The sequence below is a fragment of the Caretta caretta genome, chromosome 12 (genome assembly GCF_965140235.1).
Source record: "Caretta caretta isolate rCarCar2 chromosome 12, rCarCar1.hap1, whole genome shotgun sequence".
Taxonomy (NCBI): domain Eukaryota; kingdom Metazoa; phylum Chordata; order Testudines; family Cheloniidae; genus Caretta; species Caretta caretta.
The window spans coordinates 2774406-2796689 of record NC_134217.1 but is presented as its reverse complement, the minus strand read 5'-3'; the positions used below and the strand labels follow the sequence as shown (position 1 = coordinate 2796689).

At 54.3% G+C, this 22284-nt stretch overlaps 1 pseudogene; it reads left to right on the top strand.

Moving 5' to 3' along the window:
* The first annotated feature begins 131 nt into the window (after window positions 1–131).
* LOC125620930 (C-signal-like) lies at window positions 132–14797 on the top strand (annotated as a pseudogene).
* Window positions 14798–22284: the final 7487 nt, after the last annotated feature.

Here is a 22284-nt window from a genome sequence, read left to right as displayed (position 1 = left end):
ACAGTAGTTACAGCTATTAAGTTACTTCCTACCCTTGTGGAGAGCAGATTAACTGGATCTTTAGCCATTTAGGAAAGAGAACCCCAATTAATCCTTTAACTTGCATGGCAATTCGCTATTTATTGTTGAGGCTGAAGGAGAAGCAGATAAAGACACACCTGGCAGGGTTGTTAGTACAGTATTGTTCTGGCCAACAGTGACTGGCAGATACATGTGTCTGTGGGTACAAATGACACTAAAGTTTGGGAGAAGGGAGCAGGGAGCCCAGGGATCTGTGAAATGGATGTTTGTAAAACAAGGGAACCTGGATACCTCAAATGCAATTCATTTAGTCAGCCAGAAGAAATGTAACGAGCCCTCATTACCCACCTTTTAGAAAGCAAGACACTTGGACTGCTTCACTCTAGGATAAAGAGGAGTTGATTTGCCTGTCAGAGAAAACGTGCCTCCCTATAACAATTGTTCACTCCTGTGCTGCTCTGGCCTGACTGGAAGACACTGGAAAGTCCACACGAAATCAACCCGGACAGTGCCGTTTAGCTGCAGCCACTAGGGGAAATGCACAAAGGGCGAGTAGGAGGGAGCTTGGGGGCCTAATTCCTGAGCTCACGCCGACAGAGCAGGGCCTGTGGCAGCTGAGGGAGCATGGCAGGGCTCAGCCTCCGCAGTGTTCTGCTGACCGGATCCAATCGGGGAATTGGGCTAGAGCTGGTGAAGCAGCTGCTGGGGAATCAAACCCACCACAGTGGGTCTTTGCCACCTGCCGGGACCCAGAGGGAGCACGAGGACAGGTCAGGACAGGTCAGGAATTACCATAGCACAGGGGTCGGCAACCTTTCAGAAGTATTCTTCCCACAGTATTCTTGTCAGCAAGTTAAGGAAGTACGGGCTGGATGAATGCACTATAAGGTGGATAGAAAGCTGGCTAGATTGTCGGGCTCAACGGGTAGTGATCAATGGCTCCATGTCTAGTTGGCAGCCGGTGTCAAGTGGAGTGCCCCAGGGGTCGGTCCTGGGGCCGGTTTTGTTCAATATCTTCATAAATGATCTGGAGGATGGTGTGGATTGCACTCAGCAAATCTGCGGATGATACTAAACTGCGAGGAGTGGTAGATATGCTGGAGGGGAGGGATAGGATACAGAGGGACCTAGACAAATTGGGAGGATTGGGCCAAAAGAAATCTGATGAGGTTCAATAAGGATAAGTGCAGGGTCCTACACTTAGGACGGAAGAACCCAATGCACAGCTACAGACTAGGGACCGAATGGCTAGGCAGCAGTTCTGCGGAAAAGGACCTAGGGGTGACAGTGGACGAGAAGCTGGATATGAGTCAACAGTGTGCCCTTGTTGCCAAGAAGGCCAATGGCATTTTGGGATGTATAAGTAGGGACATTGCCAGCAGATCGAGGGACGTGATCATCCCCCTCTATTCGACATTGGTGAGGCCTCATCTGGAGTACTGTGTCCAGTTTTGGGCCCCACACTACAAGAAGGATGTGGATAAATTGGAAAGAGTCCAGCGAAGGGCAACAAAAATGATTAGAGGTCTGGAACACATGACTTATGAGGAGAGGCTGAGGGAGCTGGGATTGTTTAGTCTGCAGAAGAGAAGAATGAGGGGGGATTTGATAGCTGCTTTCAACTACCTGAGAGGTGGTTCCAGAGAGGATGGTTCTAGACTATTCTCAGTGGTAGAAGAGGACAGGACAAGGAGTAATGGTCTCAAGTTGCAGTGGGGGAGGTTTAGGTTGGATATTCGGAAAAACTTTTTCACTAGGAGGGTGGTGAAACACTGGAATGCATTACCTAGGGAGGTGGTAGAATCTCCTTCCTTAGAAGTTTTTAAGGTCAGGCTTGACAAAGCCCTGGCTGGGATGATTTAATTGGGGATGGGTCCTGCTTTTGAGCAGGGGGTTGGACTAGATGACCTTCTGGGGTCCCTTCCAACCCTGATATTCTATGATTCTATGATAAGTGGGGTGCCGAGTCTTCGTTTATTCACTCTAATTTAAGGTTTCGCGTGCCAGTCATGCATGTTAACGTTTTTAGAAGGTCTCTTTCTATAAGTCTATAATATATAACTAAACTATTGTTGCATGTCAAATAAATAAAGTTTTTAAAATGTTTAAGAAGCTTCATTTAACATTAAATTAAAATGCAGAGCCCCCCGGTCCTGTGGCCAGGACCCGGGCAGGGTGAGTGCCACTGGAAATCGGCACGCGGGCCATAGGTTGCCTACCCCTGCCAGAACATCTGGCTTTGTTATTGGCACTGCTCCAACACTGTGCACGTGCGGCTACATAACCAGAGCCAGTCTCCTCGGAGCGCTGCCGCTGGGCTTGCATTCGTGTTCATACGGAAAGCTGGAGAGGCTGCTTAGCTGGCCTGCGTCCCTGGAATGAACTGCTGCTTTCTGATAGTAAAGGTCCTTGCAGCCATGTCTGGGTCAGCACAGAGCAATGCACCGATCTCTCTGCCAGCCTCTGCTGAGCTACAGACCAGCTGGGGCCACTGAGAGGGGCCTGAGCAAAAACCCTGCATCTAACCACTCTCAGGAAACTCACCCCGCAGGCAAGAGACTTGCCATTGGCCTCTAGCTACATAATGCACTGAGCCAGGCTGGCCTTTGCAGCTGTGCAACGTGAGGGTCAAAGGCAACCAGCCTGCGTACGGAGAGCACACCCACCTGTGCAAGGCCGTAGAGAAGCTGGCCCAGTGAGCTTTGGGTAGCAGCTGTGGCTAATTGTGTTGAAAGTCAAATGCTCCCAAGTTAGGAAGTGCCGGAATGATGGGTGCCCGTGCAGCCTTAACTTGGCCCCCTTGCACAGGCATTACGGTACTGTGTTTAATTACATTCGTGCAGACTCCCTCTTTGCACAGGACCCCTCAATGTTCAGGAGGCACCTGCTCTAGGGCTGGAGCAGGGCGATGTAGTACTGGGGCAGGAGGGCTCGGCCTCCCCCCTCGAGTAAGGGGGAGGAACCACCCATCACAAGCTACAATTGATTTCTGGGGACAGCAAAGGAAAAAAGAGGAGCGTCGTGAGGTCAGAGGTAAAGCATCAGAGATCAGAGTTGGACACTGAGCCCAGAACGCCGGACGGCACCCACCACTCCTCAAAGGTGTCCAAGGAGTTAGTGGACACAGCCCAGCAGAACTCTGCCCAGAGACGGGAGCGCAAGGGACTAGAAATGGTCCCCACAGTCAAAAAGCCCCCCCCATCCAGCTTCCTCCCTGGAGCGCTGGATAGCAGTCTTGCCCAGTGCCTCAAGGAAGCTGACAAGGCGGTCCTGAGACTTCGTGGGCCACGGATGGGGGGTGCATAGATCAGGAGCTGGGGAGAGCCACAGCCTGAGTGAGAGGCCCTGGAGGAGCCGGAAGGGGGCTGCAACCTGACGCACCTTCGTACATGTGCACCAGGGCATTGGCAGCGGGTGTAATAGGCAAGGCTGAGCCTTCCCTGGTGTACCCGCCCCCGGACAGCTGGGCTGTGGTGGCCCCGCCCCTTCCACTCCCTGCTCCGCCCCTTCCCCAAGGACCCCAACCAACGCCTGCTGCTGTTGGCTGGTGAGTTTCTCCTCTCCTCCACTGCACCCCCCATCTCCAGAGGTGCTCACCGCATCCCGCCTCATCCCGCCTCCTGTGGGGGCAGGCAAGCAAGGAGGGATGTGGCAGGGAAAGGTCTGGGAGGAGGCGGCTGGCTCCTGAAAGTGAGAACAAGCATATAGGGCACTGTTGTAGCTGGCATCACAAGATATTTAAGTTCCAGATGAGCTAAAGATTCATATGTTCCTTCATGCTTGAACCACCATCCCAGAGGACATGTTTCCATGTTGATGACGCTCGTTTAAAATAAATAATGCATTAATTAAATTTGTGACTGAACTCCTTGGGGAGAATCATATGTCTCCTGCTCTGTTTTACCCACATTCTGCTATATATTTCATATTATGGGAGTCTCGGGTGATGACCCAGCATGTTGTTCGTTTTAAGAACAAGTTCACTACATATTTGACAAAATGCAAAGAAGGTACCAATGTGAGATTTTAAAAGATAGCTACAGCACTTGACCCAAGGTTTAAGAATCTGAAGTGCCTTCAAAATCTGGAAGGGACGAGATTTGGAGCATGCTTTCAGAAGTCTTAAAAGAGCAACACTCCAATGCGGAAACTACAGAACCGAAACCACCAAAAAAGAAAATCAACCTTCTGCTGGTGGCATCCGACTCAGATGATGAACATGAATGTACATCGGTCTGCTCTGCTTTGGATCGTTATCGAGCAGAACCCGTCATCAGCATGGACACAGGTACTCTGGAACGGTGATTAAAGCATGAAGGGACATATGAATCTTAAATATCTTGTGACGCTGGCTACAACAGTGCAATGTGAATCCCTGTTCTCACTTTCAGGTGACAATGTAAACAAGAAATGGGCAGCACTATCTCCCATAAATGTAAACAAACTTGTTTGCCTTAGCGATTGGCTGAACAAGAAGTAGGACTGAGAGGACTTGTAGGCTCTAAAGTTTTGCATTGTTTTATTTTTGAATGAGTTATTTTTGTACATAATTCGACATCTATAAGTTCAACTTTCATGATAAAGAGACTGCACTACAGTACTTGTATTAGGTGAACTGAAAAATACTATTTCTTTTGTTTTTTACAGTGCAAATATTTGTAATCATAAATAAATATAAAGTGAGCACTGTGCACTTTATAGTCTGTGTTGTAATTGAAATCAATATCTGAAAATGTAGAAAACATCCAAAATATTTAAATAAATGGTACTCTATTATTGTTTAACAGTGCTATTAATCGCACAAATATTTGCGATTCATTTTTTTAATTACATGATTAATTGTGATCAATTTTTTTAATCGCTTGACAGCCTGAATTTAAATTAAATACAGGTTCAATTTTTAAAAATAAACCTATTGTAAATTTATATTGTAAAATATTGTAAATTTAAGGCCTAAATTTATTATAATCTATTGAAATCATTGAAATTAAATAGAAAAAATAATATTCACCAGTCCTGCTTTCCTTCCAAGATTTAAAGCAAGTCAAACTGCTGAACTGGGGAAGTCACTGTCTAGGCACCTGGAACCAGAGTTTGCTTTAGTGGATCACTTGACGATGACCTGTTCTGTTCATTCCTTCTGGGGTACCCGGCATTGGCCACTGTCAGAAGACAGGATACTGAGCTAGATGGACCTTCGGCCATAGTGGGTCAGACCGTTCTTATGAAATGGTAACCCGGCTTTTGACAGCAGTAGCCTCTTCAGCAGGTGCAAAGAATATCTTCTTCATATCAGGTTTCAGAGGAACAGCCGTGTTAGTCTGTATTCGCAAAAAGAAAAGGAGTACTTGTGGCACCTTAGAGACTAACCAATTTATTTGAGCATGAGCTTTCGTGAGCTGATGAAGTGAGCTGTAGCTCACGAAAGCTCATGCTCAAATAAATTGGTTAGTCTCTAAGGTGCCACAAGTACTCCTTTTCTTTCTTCATATCAGTTATTTAATTCCTGTGATAAACTCAGGTCAGACAGCTGCAAGGGGATGTGGGGGGGGAACAGTCCCAGAAGTTAAAAGGTCCTCCTCCCAATCAACTGAGGAGGGGTGACTATAGGTCAATCAGGTTCAGCTGTGAAGAGGGTTATCAGAGATTAATTAGGATCAGCTGAGAGGGAGTTACCTGAGGTCAATTAGGATCAGATGATGCCAACTAAGGCCTGTCTGAGACCTTTTTAAACCCTCCCCTGTTGGGAGAAGGAGAGAGAGAGAAGGAGCCAAGCTGCCAGCAGGTGAGGAGCAGCAAGACAGTGAGCCTCAGGCTGCATTCCCTCCCTTAAGGGAGAAAACAAGCCCAAGAGACTGGCTGAGAGAAGGACGGACTGTCCCTGTACAGCCAAGAGGAACTGTTTTCCCCAAGCCCGTTTCACCAAGGGTAAAAACAGCTGAGGCTGGTGAGACTGAGGTGGTGTCTTACCACACGTCGTGTCAAGAGTGAGATGTGTGAGTGAGACTTTGTGGCGAACCATCTCAGGGCAGGGTAAATCACCCCCAACAACAACAAAAAAGAAATAGAGGATTTAGTGAAGGCGTTGGTGCAGGCCACCGCAGCCCAGCAAGAGGCTACCAGGGTTCAGATGGCTACCCAGCAGGAGTCAGTGTGAATACAGCAGGAGATGAATCAATTACTGATGAGCCAGGTGGCCCAGGATCGAGCCACCCTGCGTAAGGTTGTGAACCAGCTAAAGGCCCTGACCACCCTGACGCACGGCCCCCATGGGACCCAGCCCCTGCAGGCAAGCAGCTACTTACAGAAGATGACAATGGACAACAACGTAGAGGCATATCTCCTCACGTTCGAGAAAACAGCCCCGCGACAGGCCTGGCCCCAAGACCAGCGGGCTGGTATCCTTGCTCCTTTTCTGTGTGGGGAGGCACAGAAGGCATATTTTGACATTACAACAGAAGCAGCTATCACCCCAGCTGAAAGTGGAAATCTTGGCGAGGTCTGGCGTGATGAGGTTATCCCTACAGTCCTTATAGCTGTCGTTATCCCTAGCCTGATTCTTGCTTGCATATTTATACCTGCCTCTGGAAATTTCCACTGCATGCATCCGATGAAGTGGGTATTCACCCACGAAAGCTTATGCTCCAATACGTCTGTTAGTCTATAAGGTGCCACAGGACTCTTTGCCTGTTTTACCCAAGCCCATCTCACCAAGGCTAAAAAGAGCTGAGGCTGCTGAGACCGAGAAGGTGCCTTGCCACACTCCTTAAAGTTCAATGACAAGTTCTTTCTAAGAAGCAACTTGGGAGCTGGAAAAACTAAAAAGCTTGTTTCTCTCTTCCGGGTTTGAGAGGATGAGATCTGCTAGTCCTAAAATCTTGTGGAACATGGTACCAGAAACCATCAGTTCAGATCACTAACTACAGATACTTCCTTTGTTTTAATAAATCAGTTTTAAATGTAAAACATTTTTGATAAATGACTTTTTTTATGCATCCAGCACATTTAAAGTGGTTTTATTTTAACGAATACCAAAAAATGCTGGTTTTGCACATTTTACATTCACTTGGATGGCAATTCAAGTAGAGCGTGACACAAATCACAAGTAAAAACTTACCCATCTAGTAAGTAAGAAATACATCACTTACCATTTTCTAACTGGGACAGTCCTCAACATGCCAGCATGGCCTAACTTTGGAGTGCATGACTTTGCAGTTGTAATGTTCTTTCAGCATAGAGCTTTTTGTGTGTGACTAAATATGGGGTGGCTGTGGGAATCTCCCTGTTCTCTGGATCTGTCCCGGTGTCTAGCGGCCTGAGCCAACTCCCATTAAAGTCAACAGAGAGACTCCCATGGACTTCAGTGGGAGTTTGCTCAAGCTCCGTTTTGCACGTGATTGTAAATATTGCTCCTGTGACCCAACCCCTAACTCCGGGACTGACTCCCTGCCTGTGTCACCCAGCCTGTCCAAGCTGGTGTGACAATGAAGCAAATATGGAAAGTAAGTGTATTTGTTTGTTCGTGCACATGTGCGAGTACAGTCTCTCATGGACACAGATATGATACAGTGCAGTGGGGGAGGGTCTAGGTTGGATATTAGGAAACACTATTTCACTAGGAGTGTGGGGAAACACTAGAATGGGTTCCCTAGGGAGGTGGTGGAATCTCCTTCCTTTGAAGTTTTTAAGTCCTGGCTTGACAAAGCCCTGGCTGGGATGATTTAGTTGGGGTTGGTCCTGCTTTGAGCAGGGGGTTGGACTAGATGACCTCCTGAGGTCCCTTCCAACCCTGATCTTCCAACTCTGAGTCGATCCAGGCTCACTGCTGCAGACTGCGTGGACAGACACTCAGGGTCTCTCCGGAGATGCTTGTCTGAGCAGTCATTGCTTGGGGACTGAAGTGCCTCTAACAAGATAGTGAGGTGAACACTCTGGAGTCCGACTGCACCCCCGAGGATCTCAGAGCCTGTAACATAAGGAAGGGGCTGTTTGTAGCCCTAACCTCACAGCCCCTCCACCCTCTTCACAGATGCCATGAATCCAGCGAGCATCAAGGAAGCAGCCTGGAGGGTTGAGGAGCAGCTGGATGGCTTGGGCCTGAACCTGGTAATAAATAACGCTGGCATTTTCTGTAACACGTCTCTGGCAATGGTGGATTCCGAAGAGATGCTGGGTGCCTACAAGACCAACATGGTTGGGCCAATGTTGGTGGGCCAGGTAAGGCTGCAGTGGCCGGGATGCTGCTGCACTTCCAGGGAGCGGGTGTAAGGAGGGAGTCATCTGGGGTGGACAGGAGGGTCTGGAAGAAGGGGAGGGCTGAGCTGAGCTTCTGGCTGGAGATATCAGCCGTGTCCGTGGGATCTGGAGACGGGTGGTCCCCTCCCCGAATGCACCTGGGGGCATTAACAGAGCAGGGGGCTCAGGGGGCATTAACAGAGCAGGGGGCAGGCCCCTGGGACAGGGGGAGAGCTGGGTGCTCATGCTCTCCACAAAGGCAGAGATGCAGGGAGGCGGCTCCTGAGGGGAGCCTGGAGTTGGACAGAATCATAGAATATCAGGGTTGGAAGGGACCTCAGGAGGTCATCTAGTCCAACCCCCTGCTCAGAAGCAGGACCCATCCCCAATTAAATCATCCCAGCCAGGGCTTTGTCAAGCCTGACCTTAAAAACTTCTAAGGAAGGAGATTCCACCACCTCCCTAGGCAACGCATTCCAGTGTTTCACCACCCTCCTAGTGAAAAAGTTTTTCCTAATATCCAACCTAAACCTCCCCCACTGCAACTTGAGACCATTACTCCTTGTCCTGTCCTCTTCTACCACTGAGAATAGTCTAGAACCATCCTCTCTGGAACCACCTCTCAGGTAGTTGAAAGCAGCTATCAAATCCTCCCTCATTCTTCTCTTCTGCAGACTAAACAATCCCAGTTCCCTCAGCCTCTCCTCATAACTCATGTGTTCCAGACCCCTAATCATTTTTCAGAGTAACAGCCGTGTTAGTCTGTATTCGCGAAAAGGAGGACTTGTGGCACCTTAGAGACTAACCAATTTATTTGAGCATGAGCTTGAGCTGTAGCTCACCGAAAGCTCATGCTCAAATAAATTGGTTAGTCTCTAAGGTGCCACAAGTCCTCCTTTTCTTTTCTCTAATCATTTTTGTTGCCCTTCGCTGGACTCTCTCCAATTTATCCACATCCTTCTTGTAGTGCGGGGCCCAAAACTGGACACAGTACTCCAGATGAGGCCTCACCAATGTCGAATAGAGGGGAACGATCACGTCCCTCGATCTGCTCGCTATGCCCCTACTTATACATCCCAAAATGCCATTGGCCTTCTTGGCAACAAGGGCACACTGCTGACTCATATCCAGCTTCTCGTCCACTGTCACCCCTAGGTCCTTTTCCGCAGAACCGCTGCCTAGCCATTCGGTCCCTAGTCTGTAGCTGTGCATTGGGTTCTTCCGTCCTAAGTGCAGGACCCTGCACTTATCCTTATTGAACCTCATCAGATTTCTTTTGGCCCAATCCTCCAATTTGTCTAGGTCCCTCTGTATCCTATCCCTCCCCTCCAGCGTATCTACCACTCCTCCCAGTTTAGTATCATCTGCAAATTTGCTGAGAGTGCAATCCACACCATCCTCCAGATCATTTATGAAGATACTGAACAAAACCGGAGACTCAGGAGCTGCTGAGGGATGGCACCTGCCTGAGCCCTGGGAAGGCAGAGACGGTGCCAGCCCTAGACTGTGTGGGGAGGGAGGCTAGGGTGACCCCATATTTGGGGCTTTTTCTTATTTTGGTGCCAACTACCCCCCACCCCATCCCAATTTCACACTTACTGTCTTTGGATCAGGCGCGTTCTTTGGCCCGGTCCAGCCAGACTCTCTCAGGATCAGGTCACGAGTCTGGCTGGACCGGACCAAAGAACGCACGAGGGAAACTGAGGCAAGGGGCCGCAGCAGGCCCCCTGGCCCCCGGGCGAGTGCCGGAGCGGCCGCTGGCGGCAGCCCGAGGCTTCTCTGTCGGACGCAGGGCGCTCGGCCTGGCTCGGCCGCTCCGGGGTGCGGCGCCGGGCAGGGCGGAGCCGCCGGGAGCCCCGGGCCCACGGACGGCGCTCGGGGCCCCGCGGAGCCAGCGGCGAGGCCCGGCCCCAGACCCGGCGAGACGAGCCCGGCCCGGCGGCGGAGGGGTCTGAGCGGCCGCGGGGCGCCCGCAGGGACCGGGGCACAGGCCGGGGAGCGGGAGCGGGGCAAGCCGGGAGCCCCCGGGCCCATGGCGGCGCCCCCCGGCTCTCGGCCCGGCCGCCGCCCGGCCTGGGGGTGGGGGGCTGGGAGTTGTAGTCCGCAGGCCAGAGCGTTCCGCCTGGGCCCCTGGGCCTGCTCCGCCACCGGCACTACAAGTCCCAGCATGCCCCGCGCCCGCCGGCGACGAGCGTGGGGTGGGAGCGGACCCAGGAAAGGAGGCGGGGCGGGGGGCGCGCACCCGCCTGGGCTCCGTGGGCGTCCGGGCCGCAGGGGGCGATGGCAGCGGGGCCGGTCAGGGGGGTGGCCGGACCCCGCCCCTCGCACCGCGCGGAGCGCAGGGGGCAGTTGTGGGGCGAGTCAGGGAGCGACGGGGGAGCGGGCGGTGACTCGGGGGGGTAGGAGAAGTGGGGCACAGGGAGGGGAGAGTCTGGGCTGAAGGGGGCAGAGAGTCTGGGCGGAGGGGAGTGGGTCTGGGCTGAAGGGGGCAGGGGGGAGAGTCTGGGGTGAAGGGGGCAGAGAGTCTGGGCTGAGGAGGGAGGGGGGGAGAGTCTGGGCTGAAGGGGGCGGGGGGGGAGGGGGTAGAGTCTGGGCTGAAGGGGGCGGGGGGGGAGAGTCTGGGCTGAGGAGGGAGGGGGGGAGAGTCTGTGCTGAAGGGGGAGGGGGGAGGGTCTGGGCTGAAGGGGGGAAGGGGGGAGAGTCTGTGCTGAAGGGGGCGGGGGGGAGGGTCTGGGCTGAAGGGGGCGGGGGGGGGAGGGGGACCGGGGGGAGAGTCTGGGCTGAAGGGGACAGGGGGGGAGAGTCTGGGCTGAGGAGGGAGGGGGGGAGAGTCTGGGCTGAAGGGGGCGGGGGCGGAGGGGAGTGGGTCTGGGCTGAAGGGGGCAGGGGGGGAGGGTCTGGGCTGAGGAGGGAGGGGGGGAGAGTCTGGGCTGAAGGGGGCGGGGGGGAGGGGGTAGAGTCTGGGCTGAAGGGGGCGGGGGGGGAGAGTCTGGGCTGAAGGGGGCGGGGGGGGGGAGAGTCTGGGCTGAGGAGGGAGGGGGGGAGAGTCTGTGCTGAAGGGGGAGGGGGGAGGGTCTGGGCTGAAGGGGGGAAGGGGGGAGAGTCTGGGCTGAAGGGGGCGGGGGCAGGGGGGGAGAGTCTGGGCTGAAGGGGGCAGGGAGGGAGAGTCTGGGCTGAGGAGGGAGGGGGGGAGAGTCTGGGCTGAAGGTGGGGGTGAATTGGGGGGCTCGGGGAGCCCCGGTGTGAAGGTTGGGGTAGGGGCTTGGTTTGAGGCTGGATTGTGGTCGCCTTGGTGGTAAAGTCTGTGTGTCTCTCAGCGGCCCTTTCTCCCAGCAAAAGACGGGCACCAGCAGTTTTCCTCCCCACACTCCACCCCAGTAACTTTACTGGCTCGCTTGCCTCACCACCCTTTGTCTTCAGACACCACCGGTGCGGTGCTCTGCTCTGTTCAGTGTTGATACCAGTCGGCTGCGTGCGTGTTCCCTCTGTGTGCTGCCCCGGCTCTGCAGATTGCTGACCCAGCAGACCCCGAGAGAACCCCCAATGACTACCGACTCTGATAAGGTACGAAGGCACCGGCAAGGTTTATTGTTAAACAAAGCACAGTAATAGTTTCCAGCAGACTCTACAGGACATACTACGAATATGTGCCACCTGACAATGGACACAGCTCAGATAGTAGCAGGATACTCCACTGTCCCCTAGGCTGGACAAAGACTCCCACTCAGGGATGCATTCTTATACATAGGTCCAAACAAAGTACACATCACTCCTGACGCATCGAGGTACAATCCCTCCGCGTGTTGGGGTGCTGCCTCTCTCCTGGTACATGTTGGTTCGAACCAACAAGTCTGCCTCTGGCTCACAGCTTAACTTTGCTTTATGATAGCGAAGTCTTGACCATTCCTTTGGTTCAGGCCTCTGATACCAAGGGTTTATGTTTCAGGGCCTCATCTTACTACATCCCTCATGGCTACAAAGGGAGAAATAGGCTAAAAACTAACATTTTAAAAAGTTCTGTAAACATTATTATACCAAAGTAGAAAATCCAGCTTTCAAAAGATGTATTTATGAAACATAACTTTGGGTGGAGGAGGAGGTGGGGAGATGCAACTCTAGTGACTGCTGCGTCTGGGCTTAATGTGGCTTATAAACATGGTAGTTAAGCACTTGTGTTCAGGGCCCCAAGCAGGCCCTGAGTGTTTAAACATAAAAGACAAAACTAACAAACCACAAACCCCCCCACCACAAACAAATCACATTCAAGAGTATTCTGGGTATATTCATGCTAACCCAGTTTGTTCTCTATGGGCTGAGTGCAGATCTCAATCAACCGTGGCTTTAAATATCTTATTTTGTTTAAATAAAGGTCTTCATCCCCATCCCAGCAGTACCGGGTATACTATGGTGTCGTCGCACAAGGCCCACACTCAGAAGGGGCCCATAACAACCACATGGGGGTCCACAAACATGTTTGGCGCCAGGCCCACAAAAGGTTAATCCAGCCCTGGTTGTCAAAAGTACTTTATGCAGGTGCCTGTGTTCCCAATGGGAAACTGAGGCACAGGGAGGCATATTGGATGTGCCTAGGGTCACGTACGTCAGTGACAAAGCCAAGGATTGAGCCCAGAACTCTGCGTTTGGTCCTGTGCTCCTGCTTCATGCGTTCACCTAACACAGGGCTTGGGAGCGCTCTCGAGGGACAGTTGCTCGGGTGGGAGGAAAAGCCCAGAAATTTGGGGCTAATTGAAATCCCTCCTTTTCTGGTCTGTGCTTCCCCCTGGGCTGCCTGGGACTGTGTTGGATGGAGCTCGCTCCCGGAGTGAAGGGGCACTAGCTCCACACAGACCCCGTGGGACTGTCTTCCCGCCAGGCATTCCTGCCCTTGCTAAAGAAGGCTGCCCAGGGAAGTAGCCAGAATGGGCTGAGCTGCAGCAAGGCGGCCATTGTGAACATTTCCTCTTTTATGGGATCCATTGAGAGAGTCCCTGAGACATTCATTGAGAGAGTCCCTGAGACATTCTCCGTGCCAGCCATCTCCTACCGCTGCAGCAAGGTACAGCCCCCTCCTTCCCCAAGCCTGGCTCCCAGGGGCAATGGTATCCCCTGCTAACGTACCCTGCTATTCCAGCTGGGCAGTGTCCAAAGGCAGTACCGGTGGGTGGGACCTTGCAGGATGTAGCTGTGGGGCTCTTGGTTTTTATGTGCTGTGCCTTTAACACGCTCAGAACGCCGGTGACGGCCTCACCGTAGCACTAAGCAGGCGTTTTGGCCTCAGTGTCGCTACTGCCTGTCACAGAGGAGCCGCGCACACGAGGCTCTCTCCTGAGATCGTGCAGCTGCTCCTGTGTGTGGAGGAACACAGCCAGGGCGAGCACATGGTAATACCCTCAGTTCACGAACCCTTCCCATGTGGGCCACTCTCAACATGCTGACCCGGTGCCAGGCACTGAGCTACGCGGAGGACAGCGTTCTGTGCACTGCAGTTCATCCCGGTTGGGTGAAGACCGACATGGGCACCCAAGAAGTGAGTGCTGGGTCCCTGGGAGCAGCGATTGTGGCGCGGGAGAGGGGCTGGGGTTCAGGAACCTCCCAGCGGAGAGCAGCCGTCTGCAGCAGTACGTGAACTGATCTCTGCCTCCACTGCCCCTGGGCCTTTGAAGGCAGCCTGTGCTGGTCACGACCTCCAGCCTTGTGGCCGGCCTTCCAGCTTATCCAATACACGCTACCCACCATGGCCCAGAGCTGCAAGCCAGAACCAGGTGATCTGCCCCCACATCTGCTGTGTGCCTGGTACCTACACGTGTAACTGACCAGTCACCTGTGTGCACACCTGCCAACTCTGCACATGCTCAGGGCTCTGCAGCTGGGCCGTAGGAGCATGTACAGATAAACTCCCACATCTGCAAGTCTGGGCGTACACATGTGCAGGAAGCATGCCCAGGCCTGACTGTATGGGGTGGCTTGGCCCCAGAGAACTGAGTCCAGCTTCCATAGGTGCTGGAACTTGAGAGGCTGGGGGGCTGCCGCACCCTCTGGTTTGAATTGGTTTCCATCATATCCAGGGGTTACAGGTTGGTTCAATGGCTCTCACCCCCTTCCCCAAAAACTATACACATTGTTCCAGCCCCCCGGCCAGCTTGTTGACGTCTGAATTTCCTGGACTGTTGCAGGCCCACCTGCCCGTGGACGAAAGTGTGCGGGGGATTCTCGCCGTGCTTCCTACCCTCTCCGAGAAGCACAGTGGGAGCCTCTGGAGCTGGACAGGGAAGACTATTCCCTGGTGAGAGAGCAGCACCGTACCTGGGCGGAGAGCAGAGGTGCCGTGTGCCAGAAACCCTGCGGCCCGAGAGGGGAGGCCATGACATCAGGTGGTGCTCGCATGCTCCATGGAATCTGTTTAGGTGTTTGCAGAGCTGAGGTCACTGAGTACAATACCTTGTTTGTAAAGACACTGGTGTGTTCCACGTAGTCAGTGTGATCTGCAGACGGGGCCATGAGCTCCCTGTAGCTGCCTCACTAATAAATACCCTGAGACACAGACAGTGGCAGTCCTCTCTCTTCTCCCAGCAAGCCCCAGGGCTCCCCTGCAGATGGGAGGTCTGCCCTGGCCTGCCGGAACCAGGCAGTGCCCTGGCCCCTATCTGCCTGCTCTCCCCAGGACTCCAGAGCCTGATTCATATCACTTGTGCCTGTCTGTGTGTGCACTTACCACATGGCCAAACGGGGGAGCTGTACACGTGCGTGACTAGACAGGTATGCAGCTGCTTAGGAGCCTGGCGGGTGGAGAGTGCTGGCTGGGGGCTGGCAGAGGTGGAGGTGCATTTCTCTGCCACAACCATCTAGGGTTAAAACTCGCTTTTTCTCTCCCCGTCTGACGTGGACCCAGAGAGCCTGTCCTCTGATGAGGCTGGGCTGCCCTGAGCTAGAGCCGACACAAGGCTAGGATTGGCCTGGCTCAGAGCCCGAGGGGCAGCCTAGAACTCACAGTCCAGCGGGGGCAGCTAAGGGGTCTGTAAGCCGCGTGTGTGACCCTTGATCCAGGCTGTTCTGGGGCTGGAGAGGCCACTGGTGGGAGTTAGACAACCTCTGGGTGCCGAGTTTCAGCAGCCTCCGTGGGCTGCCCCATAGGTTACATTGCTGCATCCGCGCCCTGGCACACCGGTCTCCCCGCCAGCCCTGCCTGCTGCCTGGCCTCTTTGCAAGGGATTCCATGGAGGAAGAGCTGTGGATAGAGGGTCCTCAGAGAGGCTAATATGAGACTCCTAAAATAACCACACCCCTGCCATCCGACCCAGAGCTGTAGCTTTTTCCATACAGTCAACTGCTGCCATGTGGGACTAGAGTTTGGGCCCATGACCCCTCTGGGACAGAGAAGGGGACAGGCTCCTGCATGCTGGCTTCGAGAGGGGCAGCATGCCGCTAAGTGTGAAAAATGCGTTTGAAGCCCCAGCGTCGTTTTCCAAGCTTGGATTTGTTGCAGGCGACAGATTGTGTGCATTGGAGTTATGACAAATGCTGGATGAGTGGGAACATGGGCAGGCCTGAATTGCTAGCCCAGCTGGCCAGGAATTTTGTTACAGAGGCAAGTGAGAGCCACGTTATGGCAGGGATGGAGCTCAGACTGGAAACTTGCTGCCCTAGCAGGCCCCAATCCTGCAGAAATCTAGTGGGGGTGGTGCCTGCAATTCCTGGAAGCACCTTTAAAAATCCCCAGCTAATGCCTCTTCTCCACCCCTGCTCTCCTGAAGGAGGTGCCTGGGGTGAGGGCAGGACCGAATCCTGCCCCAGCCACCTCCCAGACCAGTGTTTTCCCCAGGAATTGAAATTAGGGGGGTGTTCGAATTTACTGGTCAGGGGGGTCAGGGCAATGATGGGTGAGACCGTGAGGGTGAAAGTGGGCTGTCTGGCACCATAGTAAAAATTGAAAAACGTTTCATAACCATGTTATTAGATTTAACTCATGTTTTAAAATCATCACACCCTACTTCTTCAACAGCAGCTGCGCTGGCCCTGGCCCTGCCCCTGCCCCTGCCCCATGTGCAGGGGCCAGGACAGGGATTTCCCTAACCCCCCCATTATTACTGACTTTTTAAAGTATCTACCAAGATAACGTACACAATGACGTAATACTTGATGCCCATTTGCATCGGTGCATTCGTCAGCCATGTATGCAAATTTTCTGAATGTGGAGAGAGAGTCCTTCACTTTTTCAACTGCTGAGTCTTTCACTGTTGCACCGCATGCATCTAGCCAGTCAGTTGAGTTTCTTGCAGAAAGACAGTGAGCATTTGCTGGTCTTGTTCGGAACCAGCGTTCAGCTTCAGGATGAACAAGTGACAATGCACTTAACATTGGCCTCCAGTTTGTAGCGTGTGGTATCTCTTGCCTAAATAGAAAGTATGATGCCACAGCCATGTGTGTTTGCATGAATTGTGTTGCGTCCCCAGCATTCTTAACAGCCTCATTAACACTCACCGGTGTTGTCCTTGGTCAGTGGAGACTGAGAGTTCAGAGCTGCTTTCACAGGAGTTCACCTCCCAGGTGGGGGGCAAGAAGGCACCTTGCTCGTTCCTCCAGCTGCTCACTGTTCGCTCTGGCCACTGTTGTTCGTTGTGCCGCTGTTGACTCCATCACTGTGTTGCCAATGGCCCTACGCTGCCACTGTGACCTCTGTGAGTCGGTCTCTTGCAGTTCCACCGGCTCTCAGTGATTTCAGCCGAGCTCTCAGTGGGGGAACCTCACTGCTAGTGCAGACTGGGCCGTCTCTGCCACAGAAACACTGTCCCACAGCAGGTCTAAACACTTAGACCTGATTCTCAGTGATTTCAGCTGCAGTGGTCACTTAACAGAACAAAAAGAAAAGGAGGACTTGTGGCACCTTAGAGACTGACCAATTTATTTGAGCATAAGCTCACGAAAGCTTATGCTCAAATAAATTCATTAGTCTCTAAGGTGCCACAAGTCCTCCTTTTCTTTTTGTGAATACAGACTAACACGGCTGTTACTCTGAAACTTAACAGAACAAAAGACTCTCTATGGAGCCTAATCAGCTCTGTCTTTAAACAGTGGAGAGGGGCAGGTCAAATCGTATTTGTGACTCTGGCAGACCATCAAGCAAAACACCTGTCCCCACCCTCTCTCCTGATGCCCTCAATCAGCACAGGCTAAGGACAGTTCTACTGCCCTTTACTCATACAATAAGAATAACAACATTTCATTACTTCCCCCTCGCCCCCCCCCCCCCCGCCCGCATTCAAGTGATTTGTAACCCAACCCCAGCCAAAATCTATCACTTGGGCAACACAGCTCTATTTGCTGGATACCTAGGTAGATTAGGTGTGAATGTAAATACAACCTGGTCCTGAAGCCTTCCCCCCCCAGCCCCCAGCTCATCACTAGCTATCAGGGAGAGCTCATTTAGACTTTGCTTACAAATCATAATTTGAAATGATTAGGTTGGCCAACATCACCGAAATGAATGCACTGACATGGTCATAAAAACAGCCACTGTATAAGGAAGCTAGTCTATGTTCATACTTTTCAGATCTACGTATTTTATCATACACTTTATATGCTTTTAACATGTACATTTATGTTTCAATTTCAATTCAAATTTCCAAACAATCACCAAATTAGCAACACTGCATGTAACTAGTTTACCAAACTGGGGGGTGGGGGGGTGTTGGGAAATTCAGGGGGGGGGTGTACACCTCCCTAGAGGGTTTGTAGGGAAATCCCTGTTCCAGCCCCTGCACAAGGGGCAGGACCAGGGCCAGCCCAGCTGCTGTTGAAGAAGTGGGGTGTGTGGGGAACAACTTGTGACAGGGAGGTGCGAGGCCTGCGTGCAGCAATGTCCTGAGGACTGAGCCGGCAGGGGGCGGGGTTCATCCTTCATGGCTCTGAAGTACATGGCGTGGCAGCTTGCTGCCGGCTAACATCCCTGGAAAGGAAAGGCCTCTTTGGGTTTTGGCCAGCCACAAGGAACTGATGCTGAGTTTCCACAGCTGGGGAGGCTGGAGCTGAGCTCCCCTGCTTGCTTCCTGCCCCCGACTGTGAGAGGATTTAACCCTGCGATGGCTGAATTAAAAAGGACAAGGCGCTAGTGGCAAACCAGGAATAACTCAGTTAGGCTAAGCAGCCAGGCCTTGGTCAAGTCCCGAGCACTTGGCTCGCGCCTCTGTTGCTAGTGTCTGGATTAGAGAAGGCTGCGTGTCTTCTTTATAGCCCACAAGGGAGTGCTGCAAGGTCAATGCTGCAGGGCGACCCAGTGGACAGAGCACTGCACTGGGATTCAGGGGAGCTTGGCTCTGACCTGGGTAAGTTGCTTTTCCCACTCTGTGTCCAGTTTCCCCTTCTGTAAAATGGAGAAGTGGCCAGGTGCCCGGTTTACAAGTCCGCTCGTGAAGGGAAACTTTTTCCAAAGTCCGGTAAATGCGGGTTGATGGGAGGTGCTGGGTCATTGCCCAGGCCAGCCCCTACTCAGCCAGGGCTGCTTCCTACTTGCATTGGGCAACTGGAGCTCCCAGCCCCAGCTCTGCAGGCAACTCCCTCCCAGGCAGAAGGGAGGGGGGAGACTAAGGTTGCCAGGTGTCTGGTTTTGGACCGGAATGCCAGGTCGAAAGGAGCCCTGGCAGCTCCGGTCAGCATCACTGACCAGGCAGTTAACAGTCCGGTTGGCGGCACAGGTGAGGCTAAGGCAGGGTGTAGCATAGCAACACTGCCCATGTGTGTGAGCTGTCACCGGCTGACGGGTGTCCCAATTGCAGACTCCCAGCGTTACCCTGGGCGGTTGTGTTCCCGCCATGCCCCCTGTCTGGGGGATTTAGTGCCAGCCGGCCTGGGTTTTATAAGAGCGTCGCTCCAGAGCCCAGGGGACAGTTCTCCCCATTGGCTCCTAAGGCTGACTACAGTCAGGCCCGACCCCTGTCATGGTGGCCATATCACGGAGTCAGGCAGCACCTGTAACAAGGGGCAGTTCAGTGCTAGGGTGCCCATACCAACATGGTTTAGTGGATAGAACACAGGGCTGGGAGCCAGGACACCTGGATTCTGTCCCCAGTTTTTTCACTGACAAATCATGTCCCCATTATGTGCCTCAGTTTCCCCATTTCTGACCTGGAGATGATACACTTCCCTATGCTATGAGCCCCACAGATGGGCCTGGGACTGTGCTGAGTGGGACTCGATGGTTCTCTCCTATTCACTGCAGTTGCTCTGAGGTTCACTCCTGTCTCAGTGAGAGGTGCCTCATTCCTAGCTAGACCAGGCTCTTGGAGCTGCTCATGAGGCATGCAATGCTGCCAGTAGAGGTCACTGGGAAGTGGGGGATAAACAAGGCGGAGAGGGACCCTCAGCTGCACAGATGCATCCAGGCAGTGCAACAAAGGGCTCAGCTTTTTCCTCTTGCCCTTAACACCTGTCAAAACAAACGGAGCTGAGCCAGGGACTCGGGGACATGCTGGTTTCCTTTCCTCAGCTCCATTCCAAGGTCACAAAACCTGTGAGCCTCCCAGCTTCCCAGCCCAGCCCCTTTGGCCTTTGCACACATTTGCTTTTTCTCTTTATTGGAGGCTGTTTTTCTGCCCGAGGCCGGGGAGCTGGCTGCCATAGACCCAAGGGATATGGCATCGTGCAGCTCACATGTGCGTCCCCAAAGCCGGATGGACCCACTTGGCTAGCTAATTACCATAGATAATACTAGCTCCACCCCAAAACACTATGTATCCCCCACACGCATACACCGAGATTGCACTAGCTGCCTATAGGGGTACATGGTAATTAGGGATGGAGCAAGTGCTATCTCTATGGTGGCTATCCAGTGATTGGGGCGGGGCTAGAGCTCTCTGTAGGGCGGGCAGATGGCGATGGGGCGGGGCTAGAGCTCTCTGTAGGGCGGGTAGATGGCGATGGGGCGGGGCTAGAGCTCTCTGTGGGGCGGGTAGATGGTGATGGGGCGGGGCTGGAGCTCTCTGTAGGGCGGGTAGATGGCGATGGGGCGGGGCTAGAGCTCTCTCTGTGGGGCGGGTAGATGGCGATGGGGCGGGGCTAGAGCTCTCTGTAGGGCGGGTAGATGGTGATGGGGCGGGGCTAGAGCTCTCTGTAGGGCGGGTAGATGGCGATGGGGCGGGGCTAGAGCTCTCTGTAGGGCGGGTAGATGGCGATGGGGCGGGGCTAGAGCTGTCTGTGGGGCGGGTAGATGGTGATGGGGCGGGGCTGGAGCTCTCTGTAGGGCGGGTAGATGGCGATGGGGCGGGGCTAGAGCTCTCTGTGGGGCGGGTAGATGGTGATGGGGCGGGGCTGGAGCTCTCTGTAGGGCGGGTAGATGGCGATGGGGCGGGGCTAGAGCTCTCTCTGTAGGGCGGGTAGATGGCGATGGGGCGGGGCTAGAGCTCTCTCTGTGGGGCGGGTAGATGGTGATGGGGCGGGGCTAGAGCTCTCTGTAGGGCGGGTAGATGGCGATGGGGCGGGGCTAGAGCTCTCTCTGTGGGGCGGGTAGATGGTGATGGGGCGGGGCTAGAGCTCTCTCTGTAGGGCGGGTAGATGGTGATGGGGCGGGGCTAGAGCTCTCTGTAGGGCGGGTAGATGGCGATGGGGCGGGGCTAGAGCTGTCTGTGGGGCGGGTAGATGGTGATGGGGCGGGGCTGGAGCTCTCTGTAGGGCGGGTAGATGGCGATGGGGCGGGGCTAGAGCTCTCTGTGGGGCGGGTAGATGGTGATGGGGCGGGGCTGGAGCTCTCTGTAGGGCGGGTAGATGGCGATGGGGCGGGGCTAGAGCTCTCTCTGTAGGGCGGGTAGATGGCGATGGGGCGGGGCTAGAGCTCTCTCTGTGGGGCGGGTAGATGGCGATGGGGCGGGGCTAGAGCTCTCTGTAGGGCGGGTAGATGGCGATGGGGCGGGGCTAGAGCTCTCTGTAGGGTGGGTAGATGGCGATGGGGCGGGGCTAGAGCTGTCTGTAGGGCGGGTAGATGGCGATGGGGCGGGGCTAGAGCTCTCTGTAGGGCGGGTAGATGGCGATGGGGCGGGGCTAGAGCTCTCTCTGTAGGGCGGGTAGATGGCGATGGGGCGGGGCTAGAGCTCTCTGTAGGGTGGGTAGATGGCGATGGGGCGGGGCTAGAGGTCTCTGTAGGGCGGGTAGATGGCGATGGGGCGGGGCTAGAGCTCTCTGTAGGGTGGGTAGATGGCGATGGGGCGGGGCTAGAGCTCTCTCTGTAGGGCGGGTAGATGGCGATGGGGTGGGGCTAGAGCTCTCTGCAGGGCGGGTAGATGGCGATGGGGCGGGGCTAGAGCTTTCTGTGGGGCGGGTAGATGGCGATGGGGCGGGGCTAGAGCTCTCTCTGTGGGGCGGGTAGAGGGTGATGGGGCGGGGCTAGAGCTCTCTCTGTAGGGCGGGTAGATGGTGATGGGGCGGGGCTAGAGCTCTCTCTGTAGGGCGGGTAGATGGCGATGGGGCGGGGCTAGAGCTCTCTCTGTGGGGCGGGTAGATGGCGATGGGGCGGGGCTAGAGCTCTCTGCAGGGCGGGTAGATGGCGATGGGGCGGGGCTAGAGCTCTCTCTGTGGGGCGGGTAGATGGCGATGGGGCGGGGCTAGAGCTCTCTCTGTGGGGCGGGTAGATGGCGATGGGGCGGGGCTAGAGCTCTCTGTGGGGCGGGTAGATGGCGATGGGGCGGGGCTAGAGCTCTCTCTGGGGCGGATAGATGGTGATGGGGCGGGGCTAGAGCTCTCTGTAGGGCGGGTAGATGGTGATGGGGCGGGGCTAGAGCTCTCTGCAGGGCGGGTAGATGGCGATGGGGCGGGGCTAGAGCTCTCTGTAGGGCGGGTAGATGGCGATGGGGCGGGGCTAGAGCTCTCTGTAGGGCGGGTAGATGGTGATGGGGCGGGGCTAGAGCTCTCTGTAGGGCGGGTAGATGGTGATGGGGCGGGGCTAGAGCTCTCTGCAGGGCGGGTAGATGGCGATGGGGCGGGGCTAGAGCTCTCTGTAGGGCGGGTAGATGGCGTTGGGGCGGGGCTAGAGCTCTCTGTGGGGCG